The sequence below is a fragment of the Vigna umbellata genome, chromosome 2 (assembly GCF_029865625.1).
Source record: "Vigna umbellata cultivar VRB3 chromosome 2, Vumbellata_1.0, whole genome shotgun sequence".
Lineage (NCBI taxonomy): Eukaryota > Viridiplantae > Streptophyta > Magnoliopsida > Fabales > Fabaceae > Vigna > Vigna umbellata.
In genome coordinates, this window is record NC_142166.1 from 7,534,808 (window position 1) to 7,560,974 (window position 26,167).

Consider the following 26,167-nt stretch of genomic DNA (forward strand, 5'->3'; position numbering starts at 1 on the left):
TTTAATTTACTAATTAAATTACTCAACTACTCTTTAAATGTTTCCAATTCTCTCAATACCTCTGTTTATTACGAATACTTGATAAATATACATCTCTTCAAGATTAAAAAGAATACTCCAAGAATTTGGAATAAACTATTTATTAATTTCAATGCATAAAAATTACATCTCTTATTTAAAGAGGGATGTATTTCCAACACTTAAAACATTTTTTCATGATCAAAGGGTTTACTTTAGAGTCAATTTTAGTTTTTAAGGTGTACAAATATATTTTATTTATTTTTTACCAACCTTTTGAACCATTTAAACGACATACAAGTATACGGAAAGATACCCATTAGGCCTTTCTAAAACTCAATACCATATTTAATCATTTTTTTTAAGTATTTCAATTATGCTTACTTCATTTTAGGATACAAAAGCTAATCTTAAATTTACAAAAAAACAATTTCGCTTTAAATGATTAATTAATTCAATTAATTTTGAAAACCTTGTTTACTTAATTAATATCACTTAATTTCTAAGTTGACTTGACACAATAACTCTAAGGCTCTAAACCAATCAATAAATTTCATGAAATTGCCAAAGCCAGAAGAATAGACCAAAATTGTTAATTGGTACTTGTTCAAACATTTTAGTCTTCTTTTCTAAACAATATCTTTTTTTTATCTACTCATTGAATGAAAATGCAATATTGATATTTATTTGAAATAATAAAATTTCTATGCTAGGGACCATTGCTAAAAGTAACTTTTGGTTCCACAATGGCTCCAAAAATACCTTTTAGTGGCAAGGATAATTTCTCCTATCACATTTTTCATGCTTCACAAAATATGACAAACAACTTTTTCAAAGGATCAGACTCCATTATTCCCATGCTAAACCAAGACAACAATGCTAAGGAAAATCAACTTTAATTTGCGATTCTAATTTCAAAATTTTTCTAACTTTATCTTCTTTTTTCTTATCAATGCAATGATGTAAATCTTGCAAAATATACCTCTCTACAAATACCATTAATATTGTTGTCAAATAATAATTCTAAGATTTGAACTTTAGGATAGGCTCTTAATCTTTTTAACTCTTAGCTTATATTTGTTTCCACGTGCCACATTGTTGCAGTGAAAGTGTGAGAATGAATTTGTCATCCGTCCTCACGTTTGTTTTCATGGTTTTGTGTGAATTTGAGAGCGAATATTTGCATGAGAGAGGGAGAGATTAATTTGGATTTACTTTGAAATAAGGTTCTTTCCAGAATATACTCAAAATTCTTACATGGGTACAATGAGATTCCCAACACACATAGTTCAAATTCTTCTAATATTTCTGAGTCTTTGACCATAGAGGGAGAAAGACAGGTTGGTGGTTCTATTAAAATGCCATGAATGTGAAGGTTTGATGTATTTATTTGGCATAGTAAAGTCCCATATCTAAGTTAGCTACGTTGAGAAGTGAAGTCGAAGAGAAGTGTTGGATTCCAGTGAGGTGAGAATTGGTGTTGTTGTGTGTTTTAGTGTTGTAGGTCTTACTGCTCAACCATAGTGGGAATGCATTTCCTATTGGGAATAGGAATGTTGGGTTTCGTGTTTGGGTGAATGCAAGTGGGTTGGAATTAATTATTGGGAGAGAGAATCAATTCTTCGCTATGTAAGAGGGAGATGGAATGGATTTTGTGTGTAGTGGTGTAAGCATAAAATCAATTCTTGGTGTGTAAAATAAGAGCTAGACTCGATTCTTGACATGTTAAAATGGCAAGAGAATCGATTATGGGAGTGATGAAATTGATTGTATTAGTGTTCGAATCAATTATTGACTTGGCTGAATCAATTCTTGAGGTGTTAGAATTTGTTTATGAGATGTTGGAATTGATTATGTGATTTTTGTCGTTGCAAGGAGGGTATAATCGATTCCCTTCATATTTGTTGATAATGAAATTGATTCCACTATAATGAAATGTATCCTCAAATTGGTTATTTCCTTTGTGGGTTCATCAAAATGTTTGTGGAATAATGTTTTTAATGTGTGTGGAATAATGTTTTTAATGTGTGATATATTTGTTTTTGGTGTTTTTTTTAAGGTTTGTTGTTGGTGTTGCTTCAGTGTCCAGGTTCTTGGTCATGGTTAGTGTTCGTGAGTGGTTGGTGCTCCTCGTTCACAACAAAGTCGCATCTAGGTTGATGGTTATTTGGTTAGGGGAGTTCCTACTAGTGTGTTTTTGCTGTGGAAGGAAAATGTTTGCACTTGTGGCTCTTTTTTGAGCAAACAATATAGTCAAATGGAGTCTCGAATGAATATGTCAAGATTACACAAATTATGAGCATAATTAATATCTAGGATAGTCTTCCCAATTTGACATTTTTTTGTGAAACAATATTCGACAAAACTTGAAAAATTTGAAAGATGGAATTGATACATTTACATTGCATTAAATAACTTTCCAAAATTGTTAAATTTAATTTATTGGGTTCATATTAGTAAATTGTACTTTGAAAACTTATTTCAATTTACTATTAATAATGTGGACAATTTTTATTATTACTATGTCAAATTTAATATATTTTTATTACCGATAATATAAAATAATAATATACAAATTATTATTTAAAATAATATATTTGAAATTTATTCTTATAAATTCCTTTTATAATTTATAATTTTATTTTTTTAATTTTAATTTTCTTTATCAATAACCATTTTAATATATTTTAATATAATTTTCACTACTTAAATTTAAATTTATATCAAATTCTACAGTAAAATAATAATCATTTTCTTTTATCAATTAAAATATTTCTTTAAGTATATCAATACAAAATTTTTCCTCAAATCTCTTAACTCCTCTCTTCAAATCCCTTAATTCTTGCCTCCAACCAAATAACATTATAATCTGCTTTTCATTTTCTCATATTCATCCAATTACTCTTTTTCACGTGTACCTTCTAATCCAAACAACACTTTTCAACTTCATTAATATCTCATACTTTTTAATTATGCTTTAATTACAGCTAAGCATGTAATTTATTTAAGTAGATATGTATAGTCAACTTTATATATATATAATTCTGTGTTCAGTGTACTCATTATTAATAATCTGTAATAGGAGTTCCAACAAAGATAAAGTTTAGTTTTAGATGCTTATTTATTACTATTAATTTACAATACAGGTGTCAAGTGATATTACCGCATATTAGTTATCCTGAAACCAAAGAGTTTGACAAAAGTAGTTAATATATTAAAGTAAGGATTAAAGAATTGGGACAATCTTTGATGAAAAAAACCTTTTTGGTCATACCTTTTTGTTTTATATATCTTCCACAAATCAGATTAATTTAAAACATATAATACCTATTTACTATGTTTGTGGAAACGAAATATTAATTATCATAGTATTTCTCTAGCTTTAATATTTACGAGGTATTTTCAATATCATTGCCAAAATAAAATTAAACTAAATATTTCGTAAGTTGAAAATTAAACCAAAATTATAAATACTAGATTATCGATCAAATAATGATAAATTAATAAAGTAAAGGGTTAAATATTAATTTCGTTTCTATTTTCGCTTTATTTATTTACTTTAGTATTAATATTTTCTTTTTCAGTTTGGCCATCGTTAATTTATTTAATTTGATCTTTTAACGTAATTTAATAATTAATGAACATTAAATAGTATAGGTGGATCGTGTTTTTTATGTTACTTATTTTATTTTATTTTTTTAAATAATTTTTATATTTTAAAAGAATATATTCAATTTGATGTCTATATTTGTTATTTTATTTAATTTAATCTTAGTTTAAATAGAGAAATTTTGTCATATTTTGAGACCAAATTTAATTTTTATATAAATATTATATTAATATATTTATTAAAATTCATATTTTTATTAAATATTTTATTTATGATTACAAATGGTTTAAAATTATAATAAAAATTTTAAGAATTAGAACTGACACTGTTGATTTAAAATTTTAAGAGCTTAAAAATAAGATAAAGTAATGATGTTACTCTAAAACTTTTTAATCTCTTTAAAATTTTTAACTAATAGTGTTACTGTCCACTTTTAAAATTTTTCATTATATTTAAACCAACTCTAACCCTAAATTAAAAGTATTTAATAAAAATGTGATTTTAATAAAAAGATCATTTAAGGGTTCTTTATTTATAAGATAACTTTGTCCTCTTTGTACTTTGAGATGTATATCGTTATGTATTGTATTCAGGGTGGATAATGGGTTTAAATTTGTTTTGGAAGTTGTGATATTAACAAAAATTATTGAATAGGACAAAAAATTATAAGACAATAATTTTTTGTTGAGGCTCGTAATTTAGCCTTCTTGAATCCCTTATATCGTCTTTTTTGTAAAAGGGTTAGAACACCTCTCAAATACTCTACTATATTTTTTATTGATTAATTCTTTACTAAAAAAAAGAAGAAGCTTGCATGCATTTATTAAAGCATTTCTCACATTGTCTAGGTATTTAGATGTCTAATGTTTGACTACATACTAATTTTAAAAGTTGGTTCATACGAATATGAAAGATATTTAAATTATTCAAAATCAGCCAAATTTACTCAATGAAACGAACAAATTTGTTTTTACATGCATGAAAACTTATATAAGTTATTTATGTTTCATACCATATGATAGCTTTAAAGGTAACCAAGTACTCCAAAATCACATGAATCACTTGAGACAACAAAGAATAATATGTGACACTATTTTGAATAATTAAACAAACAAATACGACACTCTGGAGGCAAAAATGGACAAGAAATTCAAAGTGATTTGATAAAGTACTGTTAATTCAAGTTGTGATTTCAATTATAAGTTATTAATAAAAATTAAAAAAAAAATACCACATGATTAAGTGGGTACGTTTACATATCATGGCAGTGAATAACAACGAAGGTACAACCAGAATGTTTTGTTGTTTAGTTGTTGCAACTTGCAATGCCCACTATGGTACTTCACATGCAAAGAATCATGGAAATCCTTATTTTTTTTATGATGTTTTTCTTCTAAGAATCACATGCAATGCCGTTTGCCTTTGAGAAAAGAGGGAACAAAGATAAGAGAGAGGATGATTCTTATTGGTGCCATTACTGCTTAACTATGTATTGAAATTGATCTTTTTTCTCAATCACATTTGGAAGTAATTGATTGAAAGATGGAAAATCTTTCTAGTTATAACCTGCTAAATTTTATAATTTATTAGATAAATTTAATGTCCATTTTAAGGTTAATTAATATTCCCTTTTAGTCCTTTTGAAGAATTCATTTTGATCTTTTTGCTTCTAGAAGTGTTATGTGACCTTTTAAAGTTATAAAGAAAAGTCAATTTAATTATTTCGTAAGTTGAAAACTAAAACCCTTTTTTTTTTATTATTGAATTTCAAAGAAGATTGTGAATTAAATCAGCCTTTAAAATATAATTCGAAACGCAGTAAAAAGGGTGCAACTTAGAAGTTGTTACCGATTGATTTATAAAATTAAGATTTTTTTTTGTTCATTATGTCTTCTCTGATGTGAGATGTCTTTTTATATGTTCCTCTTTAGGTGAGATGTCTTTTATATAATGTTCTTGAAAGGACTAGTAGACGAAGTATAACTCACATGATAAATTAATAATGCTTACTTTAGAATTTTTACTTATTTATAATCATTTCTTTTAGCTTATACTAATATGGAAATTGGTTTAGTGCCTAATGCGGTTTAATAATATATATTCAGTTCAAATGATCTTTCGTATGAGTGTGTATATCTTGATATCATTATGTTGAAAAGTCTTACAAAATTGTTAATTTTTGTTTCGTTTATAAGGTGAATGTTAATAGTTTTTTAAATTTTTTTGTCTAACTTTTTTGTATAGATCATCGTTCATCTTTATTTCGTTTGGTTATAGACGTTACCTAAAGAAGATATTTCAATCTAAATTAGAAAAGATTCAACAGTTATGAATAAATGTATATTAAATATTACAAACATAATGCAATACAACAAACTTTAAATTAGTGTTGGCCTAATTTCAACCTAACAGATAATAATGTGTTTTAACTTAAATTAATCATTATTAATCTTAATATGATTTAAGAATAACAGTCGATTGATATTGTTTGACCGACCAATTCATTAGATATTCTTTATTAACAGGACCGTTCGCTCATACAGTACAATTTCTATCATGATCTATAGACTTTTTTTAAATGTATGTGAGCCTAATAACAAAAAATTTTCTATTCATTTCTTTTTATGAATTTACAATGAACATTTTTTGTGTTAAATATAGTGTCCATCGACACAATTCATCGTAAGATAATTTTTTTATTTATTATTCATTACTCGTTAAATACATCTTACATAGTCTTATGTGTTGCTAAATAAGCAAGGTTTTAGAGTATTTTTTCTAAAGATAAAATTGAACTTATTGATATATAATTAATACATGAAATTATATGGTATTTAATAATTCATTTTTTCTTTTGAAAAATTTGTGTATGTTAGCTCAATATATATAAAAGAATGTAAATATTACTTTATAAAGTGATTTTATACAATTCAATTAGATTTAAAATTTAGTTCTTAAATATTATTTACCATAATTTTGAAGAAACTCACATGGACATGGAATTCATTTTCCTTTTGACTTGTTGAAGTTGTACCCTCTTCAACAACCTTTGCAAACGATTTCTTGCCATTCTCCAAGCAAATAATGAAGGGTTGATGGTGAAGAGGCCATTCAATGAAGATAATGACATTGGTGGCACTGCATGCTTTAAGGAAGCTCGTCGTTCATGTGACTTGGTGAGAGTTGTGGACATACACCATAATTTTGGATCTCAGTATCAGACTTCAAAGTTTTAAATTTCTTAGCTTCTCTTTCTCAAATTGCTTCTTTGACTTGTATATGCAGTCGGTTGCAGGATATGGTCATCATAACAAAAGTATATTATGTATACAACATTATTAAGAATGCCTTTCAATGGATATATTTACTATTCAAAAAGAAAGTGTAGCGTGAAACTTTTATTATTAGAGACATATATTTTTTATTCAATGGAGATAGAGCACAAAATTTCCTTATCATTAAATATGGGAAGAAATGAAAATAAAATTTTATTTCAAGAATAAGTATGAGACGATGAAATCCCTACTTGTTTCCTGTTGATTTTTTTGTAATTTTTCAGATAATATGACTTTCTCCTCTTATTCTTTGTTTACTTATTTAATAAATTTTTATTAAATATGTTTTGACACTTCATCAAATACAAATGTTTTTATGATAAAATCTTAGGATTATAATTAATTTATATTCTCTTCAACACGATATTGGATTTTTTCTATGATAAAAATGAATTTTTAAAAGCCAAATATTCTGAGATGTCATATTTATAAGGTTTAATAATTCTGATATTCCGAAAGTATTATAACATGATAGTTTTATAACATAAGAAAGTATTATAACATGATAGTTTTATAACATGACAGTGAAAAATATAATTTTAACCAAATAAAATTAGAAACTACTAAATAATTAGCTTTTTCTCAAAAAATAAATAAATTACTTTTTATTTCTTTTACAATTAATATTAAAGAAATCTTATTAAATAAATTTTGGTCATATAAAATAAATATTTGTGAATCCTCTTTCCTTTTTGTGATAACCAAGTCGGCATGATGTTTGTATATACGTAGTCAACAAAAGTAGGCAGAATTTAATTCCATCATCATTTTATGATGATTTGACAACATTGAATTAATCTAAGTGCGGTAGAGACCACACCATACATTTTATCCAAAACATTTAGGGTTGACATGTAAGTCATTACTTTAGGTAAAATAAGTACTTACTCGAATCAGAACATGAAACATTTGACTCTGCTACCACTTATTTTATAGGCTATTTATTTCAAATTTCGAACATGTTTTTTTTTTTTTTTTTATCAAAGAATAAGGTGGAGGATTAATGTAATGTGTGATGATTGCCACGTTCATTGATAAAATATAGTTATTGTTGTGCAATGGTGTAAAGAAGAAAAATATGTGCAATTAAATAAGAAATGCTTAATAAGAAGCCGGAAATATTATCCAAATGTACAATTTGACTTTTAAATTTTGAAATCTCTCAAAACATTTGAACCCTAGTACGTAAGAACATTTTGTACTTATTAAATTCACCAATCAACGAGATAAATAAATCTTCAGTTATAAAATAAAAAGAACTATCACATGTAAGCACATGTGGGAGATGCAACTTTATAATATCATGAAAGTGCAAAAGCCATGGGCAAAACGAAGGTTTAGTTATTTCGAGAAAAATCCTCTAGTAGCAACAAGTTTGACATTCAAATCCCAAGCAATGTTGAAAAATCAATGAATTTAATGAAAAAAAAACACAAACTTTAATACATTCAAATTTACTTAGTCTACCTACTAACATATGATGAATTCGTCATAAAACTTATATTTAAAAAGTTAGTTGTAAAAAAATTTTGATACATATTAAATACAGAATGCACTATACACGTATGATATTAGTGTATCATAATCTCTATCCTATCCAATTACATATTAAATACATTCATACATTATTTAATGGTTAAAAGACATAAAAATATAATTATTGTGATCCTATCCACAGTAGTGTGCTTGTCTCACCTAACTTTTAAATATGGAACCTACTTTCAGAAATATATTATATTATATATTATATATATATATATATATATATATATATATATATATATATATATATATATATATATATATATATATATATATTACAGTCTACATTTATGTGTCATATGAGTCTAAATTCAACGTGGGTAACCTTAAAATAAGGATCGCATTTGTGTTTGTTTATGTTATGCAACAACCTCTTCAAAAAAAAAAGTCCTCTTCACAAGTGTTTTCCTTCTATCGGATTCTATATGTTGATGATAATATTATAAATGGAACACAAACCTATAAAGATATAATGCTTGCTAAACGTTTCAATTTGTTGACTTTAAAAGTCTAAAAAATCAATCATTTTTTGTAGTCTCACTATTTTAACTCTTAGTACTATCTTCGATGTTGGAACTCAAAACTTGTTTCTTTAAAACATCTATTTGTAGACGAATTTTTTAATAAATATTTGTTATCTTCCAATCATTTTTTATGAATTTGTTTGGTTTGTTTTACCTATTTTAAGGAAAAACTAAGAAAATAAATTGAAATAATGTTTTCTATTTTTAAATTACATTTAGGTTAATTTGTATAAATTCTTTTACATTTTTTTTAATTTATGCATAAACTAAAACGAACTTCTAAAGAAATTTATTTCATTTTTTATTCTGTTTTATTTAATTTCTCTATACAATCAGTTTTATATCATTTTAATTATAAAGTTACTTGATATAAAATAAGCTATTTCGTTTCTAAAAAATAATATATTATCTTAGCATAATTTGATTTATATTAATATTAGACATGATGTAATGGATATAATTATTGACATACAGTAAAACATCGTGGCATTGAATATAATTTGTATAATTAGGGTCCACTAAGAAGCAAGAAAGAACAATTGATATTGCTAAGTCTAAACTAAAAGGGAAAATTGAAATATAAAATTTCGTAGATTGAGTTTGATTTATCGGAGGAAAATGATTTTGCTCTTTTTTTGTTGCCACATAAAGTGCTGTGTTTGAACCGTGGGACACTGTTCTACAAAGTTCTGATGTTGTTGTTTGGTTCCTTTCAGCACGTTTGTTGTCCAGGAAATTCATTCAATGCACACAAACTGAAAACCTGCACATGCATTAACTTACAAAAGTTCCCTCAACAACTTGCAAAATTTCTCTTTGGATGTGTCTAGATTTTAGCTGTGTCTGATAGAGAGAAACAGAAAGAGAAATGAGAAAAAAATATTCAGACACATTTTTCTTAATTCTATTTCAATCTTATTGAATTTTAGCTTCTAGTTCTTAAAGGCATTAGGGTTATTGAATTTAATATTATCATAATGCAGATTCGTTTCTAACTTATGACTCAGTTGACTTCTGATTGATAGGCTTAAGTTTAACCAGCTTAAAAATACATAAAACTTGGTTAAGTTCAAGATTTTACTATGACCATATAATTAATTTATATCTCATTATCGTAGAATGTGAACAATTTTCGCAACAGTTACTATGACAATGAATGTAAAAACTGCAATTTAAAAAAGTATGCATCTAAATAATTTACATTTGAAAGAAACGAACACAATGGAGATTAAGTCGTTGAATATTCCATTCATTTAATGTTGTTAATGTATATTCAAGGCATGAATTTTGATGTTTCATTAAAATATTTAAATCACTCTTAGTAAATTAAAGGAATATCTCTATTAATAATTACCTGAAATCTAGAAAATAAACAAAAAATATTTATATACACATAATTTCTATATATTAGATTAAATAAGAGGAACAATGAGAAAAGGAAGACACTGATGCTTTAGTTTAAGGGTCTTCATACTTTTTGCTAAAAACAATCTTAATCACCATGAAATATCATAACTATTCATAGACATGAGGACCATGCAAACTCAAAACATGTGTATAAAAATCAAAATCAGCTTATACATTTTTATTGTTGATAATAAAAAAATTACACTAATTCTTTCGCTCACACGATGCCAACTCAATCAACTTATACCTAACATTTTCTTAAGAATAATTTTTAAAAAAATAGCAAAGATATTTTTCAAACTTAAAAGTTGGATTTGAAAGAAAATCACGTTAAAAGTATTATTGAAAGTTACAAATTCAGAGCTTTTTTTGTCAAGTAAAAAATAATTTTAAAACATTGCGAACAGAAAATAAAATTAAATTAGAAACTTCATACATAAATGATAAAGAACGGTAGAGTGAGAATGAAAATAGTTGGCCATAGGAATGTAAAAAAGAATGCATTCTTTTTTAATGATGTTCTTGTTTTGGTGGATTACATTAAATTTAAAAAACTAGAAAAATAATTATAAGAGAATATGAAAGAAATTGTTAAGAAAGAAAGTATTATTAACATTCGTGTGATCTTTATTTCGAATTTCATGTTAGCTTATAGCTGATTTAAATAAAATCAAACTAAAATATTAAATAATGTCTCTCAAAGTGATGGCCAAAAACACATATTGAAATATTTGTAGACTGTTATTAACACAGCATCAAAATTATTGTTTTCACAATAACTTCTTTTTGTTTTATATATATATATATATATATATATCTATATATAATGATTAAAAATAATAAAGTATATTTAAGATTGAATATGTTTTTAATATATGAACAAAATTGAAATTAGTTTATATTTAAAATTATTATATATTTTTATTATCAAAATTTAAAATGAATTAATATAGTTTATTTTATCCAAAGTACATTAATTTCTTTTTAACATTTTAAACAGGTTTCATACAAAATATATTAAACAATTTAATATATGCTAAAAACGTGTTTTATGTTGGATACAAACAAAGTCCCACATAAGATAAATAAGAGATGAACATGAGTTTATATATAGATAAGATATCTACATTGGTAAGAAGTCTTTTGGAGTGGTACCAATTCTTTTATGATGCCTAAATTATTGCATAATACTAAATGTCCTTTGAAAGTCTTCTGAGGAAGGTTGTAGAAGCTCTAGAGAAAAGAAAAATGAATCTAAATATGAAAATAGAAGGGTAGAATCGATTCTTTTTTATTTCCACCAAATTTTATATTTGGATTATATTTCCTTTTGGAACATAATTACGCACCAAAACTGTCTCCAACAATTTTTTTCTTAGATTCTTTTGTGTATTCATCAAACCTCTTCGAACTTCTTTTATTCGCACCTATCCAATTATTAATCCTATACTAAAAAATATAATTGGTGAAAAATGTATTGAAAATAATTAATAAAAGATTTCCATGATATCCTTACATACTAGTACAAAGAAAGAAAGATATGCACATGTAAGCTATTAAAATATATGAAGGACAGAAATTAATATTTGCAGTTAATAAAGAAATGTAGTTTTTCATGGTAATTAAAAATATTTAAGTTTACAATGGTTGAAAGAAGAAAGAGATGGTAACTTTTGATTACGTACATTGTTTCATAATATAAATTAATTTTTTATATGGGAAAAAATATTTAGTGGTTGTAGAAGGAGCAAAATTAAAATATTTTCTTAAACTTGGGTGGAAAGCTGTGGATGGTCTTTAAGAATTTTAGGTCGCAATGAAAGTTCTAAGCCTCCGTATGCCTTTAGTAAAGATATATTCAGAGAATATCTTTCAGAAAAAGAGAGAAAAGAAAGAGGGGATCTTTCACTTTGTTATGGCCTATTTAATTATACCAATTTATGTATTTTTTATTCATTTTAAACTATAATTCTATATTATTTTGGTCCTTTGTCAACATGTTATAGTTTAAAGTTTTAACTAAAAAAATATTATATCAGTTCTTTTGTTTTTTAGAACTCTCGTTACATAATCGATCCTAAGTCGTTGAAGAGATAAAAGTCAAAATTTTCAACTGACTTTTAAAAGATTGTAGCTAAGTATATATTAATATATAATAGGAATTTCATTATATATATATATATATATATATATATATATATATTATTAGATTGATCTTGATAATTGTTATAAGTTTTGTATTATATATTGTTTGAATATGTTTTATATATAAATTTGGAATGGTATATCAGATTTTGGTGAATATTTGTAGGATTTTAATAAGATTAAATATATTTTTTTTCTTAATTTGCATACAAAATTGAAATTTATCCATATATCAAATTTTGATATATTTTAATTCTCAATTTTAAAAATGAATAAATAATTATTTTAAAATACAATTTAAAATAATTATATTTATTTATTTTTAAAATTTATAAATTAAACGGTATTAAAATTTTTAAAATATATTTAATCCATATTTTAATACCGCCTAACTAACTTATTGCAAGTTATCAAAGTAATTTGAAATTTGTCATTCTAAAAGTCAGAGTGTATTATATCAAAACATTTGAAATTTGTCGTTCTAAAGGTTGGAGCATAATATGGGATTGGAATGTGATTTTAAGCTTGTGGTATAAGCTATACTTAACCTAGATTTGATACCACGAGAATTTCGGCTAGGATGAAATAATTGTTTGTATATGATTAAAATAATATACAATTTCATATTTATAACGAAGAAATATAATGTGTGGATAATATTCTTTATTTTTAAGCTTTTTATCTTTTTAGAGATAGATTTGACTTCCAAACTTTAGGCTTATTTACATTGAGTTTTAGTTTGACCCTTAGATATATTTATCAAATGCTACATATGATTCGAATGGATTAATAGGTCAATCTAGTAAAGATTGTACTCCATAGGACTTGTCAGAAAAATTGGATTAATATAAACTTTTATAACATAAGTTTTAATGTAATATTTTGAAGTAAACTTTTAACTAAACTTCATTAGACAATAATGGTTAATATATGTTAGATTGTGTATTTTAATCTTTTTGATTGTATATTAATATAAGAAAATTTTACATAGAGATATTTTGAGTTGGGTTGGATAAAATTTAGACAACTTATTAATTAATCTATTAAAATAATATCGGATTACATTGAGTTAAGTTTTTAATTATTAGATTTGATTAGTCAAACTTTTGAACAACATATTTTATTACAAAATAATGACTTTCAAGTATTAATTTAATTAAAAAAATAATACAATGTTTTCAAAAATTAATTTAGAAGGTTTTTAACAAGTTAATAAATGTAACATCCCAATATCTCACACTGGATAATTCATAATTTATATATTGTAACATTACATTTACGGTAATATCCCGTAATCTCACACTTATAAATTCATAGTTAATATATGTCTACACATGTTTTAAACTCAAATTTCAACTATAAACTCATAAATATAATTCGAATTCTTCTAACTTATTCTTCTGTCTCTCTCTTCATTGGCACTGGATCAGACGACATTCCTTCATCTGCTCCCGTATAACGAATTATACGATCATCGCACATACCCAAACAAAACAAACACAAACAAGTAGGGTGAGCTAACATGCAACAAATCATTTATAAAACATGTATAATTACCTTGATATAAACATCATATAATAATTATGTTCGACACCCTCATACCACAATTCCTATTAGACACTCGTCTCACAATACCCAATAGACACCACAATACCAATAAACACTCATCCGGATGATACGTTGATGAGCGGTCACGGGAGGTTATGCACTTGTAATGACTTCTACTTTTTACAAATACACTTTCAAAATACTTCATACCATTCACAAGGTTAATCCCCTCACTATGTCCAAAACCGGCACATAGACCAGGACCTCCTGCTCCTCTCACCACATAATTCATCCCTCTCTACTTGAGACTAGATGATTATTAGAGTATCAGGATAACCTCCAACTACGGGACCCTCAACATCAACATATACACAAATACCATAATATTACTGAATCTCTCCACGAGACTCATGCCATACTCATATTCCTCAACTCACATTATACCCCTACAAAATCTCCCCATAATACTCATAACATGTTCAGATGCATAAATTCAAATGCAATATAATAAAATACAATCATTGCATAAATCACACAAACTCAATATATTGCATAATAATTTAACAGTACTCAATCTGTTCAATAGGATTTAAGTTAAAAACTTGTCGAGTAGACTTCCAGGAAAGAGAGGTGCGTCACAATGGACAACTTAAGTACCAAGTCTTTCCTTAGCCAAAGTGTTCCTCAACTAGTTTTAACAAATTTCTTATTTACAGATTCAAAACAACAGCATATAATATTTATACCGGATTTCAACATAGATAAACATACAGTAAACATTAACAATATTCACACAGAATTTCAATATATGAATAGTAATAAAATAATACTAAATCATAATATAAAAGCATAGAACTATTAAATCATAAAAAAACATAGAAAGGTTAGCTCCCCTACCTCTATTCCAGACTTAATCTCCTGCTCCGAATTTGTTTCCCCGGAACCCTTCACAACTTCTACTCTTCTTGCAACTAAAAAATTTCTCCCTAACTCTTTTTTTTTTCTATTTCTCAAGCTCTCACTTGATTTCTCTTCTCTTGGTGCAGAATACCCTTCCCTCCCATGGCTTTATAGTAAAAAAAAAATTTACTATTCATTAATATTTTAATATTATTTATTATTTTAATATTATTTAAAAATAATATTTCAATCATTTTCTCACCAAATCTGATCCTAATTTCTACCTACTACTTTCTTCCATGCTAAGGAATCTAAATGCTGAAAATTTATTTTTTTTACTATTTACTTTTTACTATTTACTATTTACTTTTTACTATTCAATTTAAAAAATTTACTAAATAAGTTACCAAAAATCTGAACCTCTCCTTCTAAAATTACTATAATTTTATATCCAAAATTTACATTTTTCTATCCATTAAAATTATTATTACTAATAAAATACTAAAATTTACTATAAATATAAATATAATATATATATATATATATATATATATATATATATTATTATTTTTTTATTTTTTTCATGAATCTTACAATAAATCAAATCATAAAAAGGTTTTTCAAAGTAATTACATTGTGAAAAGAAAAATATAACATAATGTATTCATAATACAAGGTTCATAATAAATCTATTACGTAAATAAAAGTAGGTTAGCTTAGAGTAAATTAAATTTAACCTAACAGTAAGTGAAATTCAATCTAACCTAACTGAGTTATATTGAATTATTACCTAACCGTACTAATAAAGAACGTTACTTTTGTAAATATATGTATATTTTTATTACATTAAAATAGTATAATTTAAAAATATATAATTTTATAAAGTAATGTCATAAAATAAGTTATTTTAATTATTTATTGTATTAAACGAATACATTATTTTGATTTCTTAAAATGTCAAATTGTTTAATTAAAATATAACACTAAAATATGTATTAATTATTAATTAAATTAAAACAAGATATAAATTGGTTCAATGAGTTGTTAACAACTAAAAATTTGATGGCTACATTGGCAGCAACAAATTTTTTGAATTTTAATTTTCAGCACAAGGAAGCGTCTAAATTAAACTCCACACCACACTATTTTTGCACACACAAATCTATCTTATTTTAATCGATTCATGGTTTCTTGCAATTTGATTAAGAACTTTTGTTTTTAATTAAGAATACAATAATATAATATTAATAAAAAATTATAATATACGTGACTCTACTGACGTATAGATATCAACCTAATTAATCTAAAAAATTATTGAAGTAAACAGAATATAGTAAAATTTCAACTATCACAACTATAGTTTGAAAAGTTTTGCTTGTTATCTCAGATTGTCTTTGCTTATATACGTAAAGAATATGTTTAAATTAATTTTAATATTTTTCTATGCGGACAGGTATCATCACATGATATATATTTGAATTTTCTTTGTATATCTGAAAACGACGCGTTTTTACAATATTTGTTATCTTGTGAAGTGAAATGTATCATAAACAATGCACAAAAAATACAAATATAATAATAAAAGGTTTAAAGAATAATTCTGATGTATTATTTTAAATACTACAGGAGATAAGATCCCATTGACATTAATAATAACAGTTTTAGAACAATTAGAGAAAAAATTAGTAAATATAGAGGATCACAAGTCTTATGATCAGTAGCACCCGAATCAATTATCCAATCACTATTCTTAGTAACAACAAAAAGATTAAGGGCATAGTTAGATATACCTTACTTGGTCACAAATCCGGTAGACTAGAAATATAACTCTTGGAAGCAGCGGAAGTTCTAGAATCATGTTTCTCCGATTGATTGTCATGAAGCCATCAGAAATATTCAATAGAAAAAAACAATGATTTCTATATTATAGAGGATATCAGTGTTTGGTTTTTGATACCATAATAAAAGGTTTAAAGTATTATTTTAAATAGTAGAGTACCATATATATACAGGATCCTATAATTTTACATCTATTAAAAGAATAATATATACATAAATTTGTATAAATTATAATAGTATCTAAATTATAACTAACACAATATTTGATTCTCTAATATTCTTTAATAGAATATTCTCATTAAAAAAATATAAAAGTCGGTAATGGCAACTCTCTCGGATACATGTCGTTGACTGACAAACCCAGGCTGCTGAAACAGTGAAAGAGTGCGTCTATATAAAAAAATTCAGAAGAAAAAAAGAAAACATATTAGTATTTTTATTTGATTATTGAAAAAATTATAAAATAATTACTTTTTAAACTTTTCATGCAATGTTATCATATCATATTAGAAAATATTCTTAATCTAAACTCAAAGTCACAAAAGTAATGGTTTATGAGGCGAGTAAGACGTCAAAACAATAATTATTTTGTGAGAGAAAATTATATAATAAAAAGAGTGAAGTAAATGAAAAATGTAAAAAGATCATAAAAGAAATACTTGATAATAATAATAATAATAATAATAATAATAATAAATAAAAATATATATATATTGTTATTGTAACAGTGAATCTTGATCGGATTAATTGTTAATCTTGTTATATTTATTTATATGAAACCTGAAATTCCTTTTGTAACTACATATATTCTCTGTACATAATTTGGGAATTATGATAAGATGTATTATACTATTAATTTACTGTATTATTATTGTATTGTATGACCATCAAGTTATAAAAATCAATAATTAGTTAGATGAAATAAATCTAATTGTAGCCATAAAATCAGATCTAACAGTCTTGTACTAAAGAGATTATAACAGTCTTATAATAAAATGATTATTCCTAATGCTGAATCATTTAAGATAAAATATGATTATTTTTAATTAAGTTATAATTAGGTTACCCCAATAAATATATATAATAATAATAATAAAAAATGTATGATTTTGTATTCATTTATATTTACTGACAAAGCTTTACTAATTTTAACATTAGTATTCCTTTTACAAATAACTTCCAAACATAACATTGTAGCCTGTAAACCAACATCTATCCTTTTATCGCCTATAAGACACTAAACCTTTCACCTTACACTTGAAATAATAATTATTATTAAACTCTGTATTTTTGTCACTATTATCAAATTTTGGTTTTCGAGCTTGTTCATTATTATGAAAAAGAAAAATTTAATAGATTGGTGGAACATTCAGTATATAATACCTACAACTATGCCGCCTGAAAGATAATAAAATTGATGGTTCATTTTGGGTAACAAATTAGAAAAGCTTATCCTATAGTAATTAACTTTAACCAACAGTTTCTTATAATAATAATAACGACGAGTTATATGCATATATTCATATAATAATTTGTACACAGAAAATCTAGATACTTAACTACAAATTAAATATTTTTGTATAATGTTATATTTTATAATTATTTATCTGTTTGTTACATGTATAATGAAAGAAATAAATACAAAAAATAAAACTATATATTTTATAGGTTGACATAATATATTAGGTCAAACTTGTCATCATATTGGGTTGGGCTAGTGTATTAGAATATGGTCCCCAAAGTTTATTACAATGATTAACACATGCACATTCCTTAAGTTTGAAAACTTTACACTTAGACTTAATAAAGGAAAGTACTAGGGATGTAAGTGTAATTTGAGAAACTCTCAAAAGTATAATAATAGTAATTAATTAGCTATAATTTGAAGTTAAAGACATGGTAAAAGGACATAAATAGGTCTTTGAGATACAAGAAACGTTAGAACCCACTTAATATAAGTTTATAATCCATTTCAAAATATTTAACGTAAACAATATTATTTAAGAATACATTCATTATCACTTACTTTTGTCTTCGTTTTTAAGGTTCATGAAACGGTCTCTAACCCATCCTGCTTCTAATAATTTTATGTATGTCTTTTTTTAAGGATAATATGCTTCTTTAACTTTATATAGGGGAGGAGGAAATCTTACTCCTAAGGTCTATCAAAAGTGATATCCTAACTTCAACATTCACTCGTGACCATTTCTTAATTTTAAAAATAATTAGGTTTATCTTTACTATTTTTTTTATTTTAAAAATTGAAATGGGACAGGATTGTTGTAACATCCCAATATCTCACACTGGATAATTCATAATTTATATATTGTAACATTACATTTACGGTAATATCCCGTAATCTCACACTTATAAATTCACCGTTGATATATTTTAAACTCAGATTTCAACTATAAACTCCTAAATATAACTTGAATTCTTCTAACTTATTCTTCGATCTCTTTCTTCCTTGGTATTGTTTCAGACGACATTCCTTCATCTGCTCCCGTATAACGAATTATACGATCATCGCACATACCCAAACAAAACAAACACAAACAAGTAGGGTGAGCTAACATGCAACAAATCATTTATAAAACATATATAATTACCTTGATATAAACATCATATAATAATTATGTTCGACACTCTCATACCACAATTCCTATTAGACACTCGTCTCACAATACCCAATAGACACCACAATACCCAATAGACACTCATCCGGATGATAAGTTGATGAGCGGTCACGGGAGGTTATGCACTTGTAATGACTTCTACTTCTTCTTTTTTTTTTCTTTCTCTCTTTTTTTTTTTATATACAAATACACTTTCAAAATACTTCATACCATTCACAAGGTTAATCCCCTCACTATGTCCAAAACCGGCACATAGACCAGGACCTCCTGCTCCTCTCACCACATAATTCATCCCTCTCTACTTGAGAATAGATGATTATTAGAGTATCAGGATAACCTCCAACTACGGGACCCTCAACATCAACATATACACAAATACCATAACATTTACTTAATCTCTCCACAAGACTCATACCATACTAATATTCCTCAACTCACATTATACCCCTACAAAATCTCCCCATACTACTCATAACATGTTCAGATGCATAAATTCAAATGCAGTATAATAAAATACAATTATCGCATAAATCACAATTATAATTCATAATTTCATATCTACCACAATAACATGAATTAATCAAACATTTTCATTCCAACAACATATTTTGCATAATAATTTAACAGTACAAAATCTGTTCAATAGGATTTAAGTTAAAAACTTGTCGAGTAGACTTCCAGGAAAGAGAGGTGCGTCACAATGGACAACTTAAGTACCAAATCTTTCCTTAGCCAAAGCGTTCCTCAACTAGTTTTTAACAAATTTCTTATTTACAGATTTAAAACAACAGCATATAATATTAACACCGAAATTTAATATAGATATCAAAAAATCGAAATTAAGCAATATTAAGATCCCTGAGAAGATACGAAATTAATATCTCTAAATCTGTAACTCCGATTTCAAATCTGATTGGTCACAATAATTCACTATTTGTTATAAACTACATATTAAAATTTCAGGTTGATCCAACGGTTAACTAGATAGATATTGAGGTTTTACCGAGGTAACTCAAGTGCAGAATTTTAAGTGGTTTTCGGTTATACTCAAAATGCGAAACTAATTTCCCTAATCACAGACATTTAATTACAAATCTGAACGGTCAAAATGACTTAATATGTCTTATGAATTACATACTAAAGTTTGGGCTCAATCTAACGGTAGATGAAATATATATGAAATTTGTACCATGATAGCTTAAGAACAACAATACAGTGTTCATCCGATTGTTTCACACTTTCGAAATTTCTTTCTCTAAACATAGACCTTCAATTACAAATCCGATCGGTCAAATTGTATTAATATGTCCTAAGAATCATATATCAAATTTTGAGGTTGATCTAACGGTTAAATAGGTCAAAATCTATATTTTTACCGAGACAACTTAGTAACAGAACTACAGGGTGACTAATTTACTCAAACTTGCAGTATTTATTTTTCCAAGTACAGACTTCTATTTTCAAATCCGAACGGTCAAAGTTTAGTAATAGGTCTTAGGATTCACATACTAAAATTTTAGCTAAATCCAACGGTGAAAACAATTAATAGAAAATTTTCACAACAGTAACTCGAAAATAAGAAATTATAATAATGAAAACTAAATTTATATAAGTGAATAGATAACTACCATTACCAAAATTTTAACATACTCATAACTCATATTCATTATCATAACATGGATAAAAAAATCATAAACAAGAAGGATTAGCTCCCCTACCTCTATTCCAGACTTAATCTCCTGCTCCGAATTTGTTTCCCCGAAACCCTTCAGAACCTCTACTCTTCTTGCAACTAAAAATTTCTCCCTAACTCTTTCTTCTCTATTTCTCAAGCTCTCACTTGATTCCTCTTTTCTTGGTGCAAAATACCCTTCCCTCCCATGGCTATTTATAGTAAAAAAAATTTACTATTCATTAATATTTTAATATTATTTATTATTTTAATATTATTTAAAAATAATATTTCAATCATTTTCTCACCAAATCTGATCCTAATTTCTACCTACTACTTTCTTCCATGCTAAGGAATCTTAATGCTGAAAATTTATTTTTACTATTTACTTTTTACTATTTACTATTTACTTTTTACTATTCCATTTAAAAAATTTTACTAAATAAGTTACCAAAAATTTGAACCTCTCCTTCTAAAATTACTATAATTTTATATCCAAAATTTACAATTTTCTATCCATTAAAATTATTATTACTAATAAAATACTAAAATTTACTACTATAAATATATATATATATATATATATTTTTTTATGGGTCTTACATTCTCCCCAACACAAAAAAAATTTTCGTCCTCGAAAATTCAAAAATTCGAAATAAAGTTATGATTATTTCACCTTATCTCCTAGTTTCCTTGTAAATTCATTTACTCTACTTATTTTGTGCATCAAATTTCTAGCATGTCAAATTTGAAATGTATTCACGAAAAAATTAAAATCATAAACCTTCAAAACACTTTTACTTGACACTTTTAGCCCCATGAAAACCACCATTAAACATACCTCACTAGTCTCAAAATAATTCATTAATGTTTTAAAAGAACTCATCACTCATAAACTATTAATCACAAGATTTCATAAAACTTTTCATTCCTACTATAACAAGAAAGTAATTCTCCTTATAGATCCCTATTTAAGACTTCCATGACCCCATTAAACTCTAAGAATCATTTTTTTTTTTTTCCGTAACAACTTTCCATTATTTAATACAGTTTCTACTCCTAGAAATCGTACGCCTCCAAAAGCCACTTATGTTTACCAAAATTTTATACTAGATTGCTCCACCTTACCCTATACTTCTATTTTCCGTAAAATTTCTAATTACTCTGATGATTACACGGAGTCCAAAACACTATTACTAAACAATTCATCCTTATGTTTTCTTTTCTATACCCATTTAACAAGGACTTGTCCAAAAATAATACTTATATTGAGTATGCTTTATAACATCCATAGAAACTCTTCCACACTTAAGATTATGCATCATTTCCTTCACTCGTCCTTGATGAACTTATCTGATTCTCGATAATATTGCATTCACCCTTAACTACACTTAATGTTCAACAATCAACTCACAATTCTTGAAGACCATAAACTTCTAAAAACATATTGTAACATGACCAAACTATCCTTTCGATCATACCCTAGACTGCAATATCTATCCTTCACTTGCATTGGTCAGACATCCCTAAAATACTCATCCTCATCCTTTACATCACCATTGAGGTTTGAATACTACCACATAACTATACCTGATGAAATTTCTCCAATCACAACCTACAACTTCTTATTTATTCCAAATTCCCTAATCACATTGCAACCCTCCTTTTTATCTATTTCCAAACTCTTCTTCTTCCTTATCTTGTCATGTTCATAATAATATCAATTCAACCTACACTACCTCAACTAACTTTAATATTCCAAAATCAATAAAATTTATAACCATAAATCATGACATTTTAATCCTATCATAAAAATACCAAATATTTGCATAAGCCGAAAGCCAAAATTTTCGTACCTGGATTTTCTCCACTACTCCTCATACCAAATTCACATATTCTCAAATCTTATCTCTAATGCATTTACTGAAAAAATCTAACCATCTCCTTTTAATCATCCATTTAGCTTAGAATCCTTCCAATACTTCATTCTTCTCTAAAGACATCATGTTCTCTTAACTTATAAATTTCTCCTCCTATTAAACTTTCTCTCAATCCTCTTTATGCCTTATACAACTTCTTATTTACTCTTCTTCGTCTAATATTTGATTTATTCTTAATCTACTTCAGTATTCCTATCCCTTTTTATTTTAAACTTTATCTTCAAATCTTCCACCATTTTCTTTCTTCAGATTCCAATCATCGCTGATACATCAATCCATGTTACCAATCTCACACAATGCCACTCTGTTTCTCATCAATACTTCCTTCTCTTCTGACTTCTAACGTTACTGATATACTAAACCAAACTGATTTCTCAAACCTTGCCACATTCCTGCTTATCCAAAGCTTATCTTAATCTAGCCTTTGAACTCAACTCCTTTTTGTGAAACGTAAGATATCTCATCTATTAATTTTGTTCTAGAAACTTCTAAAAAATTTACTTCTAAACACCAACATCTTCACTCATCCATTGAAACTTAAACTCTAGTATTATATCTCCCTATCAAGGCTTTAACTAATTCTAATATATTTCCTCAAACCCTCAGAATTAAGAAAGGAAAATCATCTATGGTAAAAGTCATGGTAATTAGACACAATACTCTACTATCTAGATTTAGAGGAAATGGTAAATTATACCATTTAGACTCAATTCTTCACAGAGAAGACACGGAAGACCCACAACACAGAGGTCATCCTAAGGACGAACTGCTCTGATACCATTAATGTAACATCCCAATATCTCACACTGGATAATTCATAATTTATATATTGTAACATTACATTTACGGTAATATCCCGTAATCTCACACTTATAAATTCACCGTTGATATATTTTAAACTCAGATTTCAACTATAAACTCCTAAATATAACTTGAATTCTTCTAACTTATTCTTCGATCTCTTTCTTCCTTGGTATTGTTTCAGACGACATTCCTTCATCTGCTCCCGTATAACGAATTATACGATCATCGCACATACCCAAACAAAACAAACACAAACAAGTAGGGTGAGCTAACATGCAACAAATCATTTATAAAACATATATAATTACCTTGATATAAACATCATATAATAATTATGTTCGACACTCTCATACCACAATTCCTATTAGACACTCGTCTCACAATACCCAATAGACACCACAATACCCAATAGACACTCATCCGGATGATAAGTTGATGAGCGGTCACGGGAGGTTATGCACTTGTAATGACTTCTACTTCTTCTTTTTTTTTTTTTTCTCTTTTTTTTTTTATATACAAATACACTTTCAAAATACTTCATACCATTCACAAGGTTAATCCCCTCACTATGTCCAAAACCGGCACATAGACCAGGACCTCCTGCTCCTCTCACCACATAATTCATCCCTCTCTACTTGAGAATAGATGATTATTAGAGTATCAGGATAACCTCCAACTACGGGACCCTCAACATCAACATATACACAAATACCATAACATTTACTTAATCTCTCCACAAGACTCATACCATACTAATATTCCTCAACTCACATTATACCCCTACAAAATCTCCCCATACTACTCATAACATGTTCAGATGCATAAATTCAAATGCAGTATAATAAAATACAATTATCGCATAAATCACAATTATAATTCATAATTTCATATCTACCACAATAACATGAATTAATCAAACATTTTCATTCCAACAACATATTTTGCATAATAATTTAACAGTACAAAATCTGTTCAATAGGATTTAAGTTAAAAACTTGTCGAGTAGACTTCCAGGAAAGAGAGGTGCGTCACAATGGACAACTTAAGTACCAAATCTTTCCTTAGCCAAAGCGTTCCTCAACTAGTTTTTAACAAATTTCTTATTTACAGATTTAAAACAACAGCATATAATATTAACACCGAAATTTAATATAGATATCAAAAAATCGAAATTAAGCAATATTAAGATCCCTGAGAAGATACGAAATTAATATCTCTAAATCTGTAACTCCGATTTCAAATCTGATTGGTCACAATAATTCACTATTTGTTATAAACTACATATTAAAATTTCAGGTTGATCCAACGGTTAACTAGATAGATATTGAGGTTTTACCGAGGTAACTCAAGTGCAGAATTTTAAGTGGTTTTCGGTTATACTCAAAATGCGAAACTAATTTCCCTAATCACAGACATTTAATTACAAATCTGAACGGTCAAAATGACTTAATATGTCTTATGAATTACATACTAAAGTTTGGGCTCAATCTAACGGTAGATGAAATATATATGAAATTTGTACCATGATAGCTTAAGAACAACAATACAGTGTTCATCCGATTGTTTCACACTTTCGAAATTTCTTTCTCTAAACATAGACCTTCAATTACAAATCCGATCGGTCAAATTGTATTAATATGTCCTAAGAATCATATATCAAATTTTGAGGTTGATCTAACGGTTAAATAGGTCAAAATCTATATTTTTACCGAGACAACTTAGTAACAGAACTACAGGGTGACTAATTTACTCAAACTTGCAGTATTTATTTTTCCAAGTACAGACTTCTATTTTCAAATCCGAACGGTCAAAGTTTAGTAATAGGTCTTAGGATTCACATACTAAAATTTTAGCTAAATCCAACGGTGAAAACAATTAATAGAAAATTTTCACAACAGTAACTCGAAAATAAGAAATTATAATAATGAAAACTAAATTTATATAAGTGAATAGATAACTACCATTACCAAAATTTTAACATACTCATAACTCATATTCATTATCATAACATGGATAAAAAAAATCATAAACAAGAAGGATTAGCTCCCCTACCTCTATTCCAGACTTAATCTCCTGCTCCGAATTTGTTTCCCCGAAACCCTTCAGAACCTCTACTCTTCTTGCAACTAAAAATTTCTCCCTAACTCTTTCTTCTCTATTTCTCAAGCTCTCACTTGATTCCTCTTTTCTTGGTGCAAAATACCCTTCCCTCCCATGGCTATTTATAGTAAAAAAAAATTTACTATT

The 26,167-nt window shown here is 26.6% G+C and overlaps 1 long non-coding RNA gene across 1 annotated transcript; it reads right to left on the minus strand.

Annotated features, from left to right (window-relative positions):
- Window positions 1-19,166: 19,166 nt before the first annotated feature.
- On the minus strand, window positions 19,167-25,966 carry LOC148203306 (uncharacterized). Its single transcript, XR_015784060.1, has 2 exons — window positions 21,223-25,966; window positions 19,167-19,365 (listed from the first exon to the last, which is right to left on the minus strand). It is a non-coding gene; the product is annotated as an uncharacterized LOC148203306 (long non-coding RNA).
- Window positions 25,967-26,167: the final 201 nt, after the last annotated feature.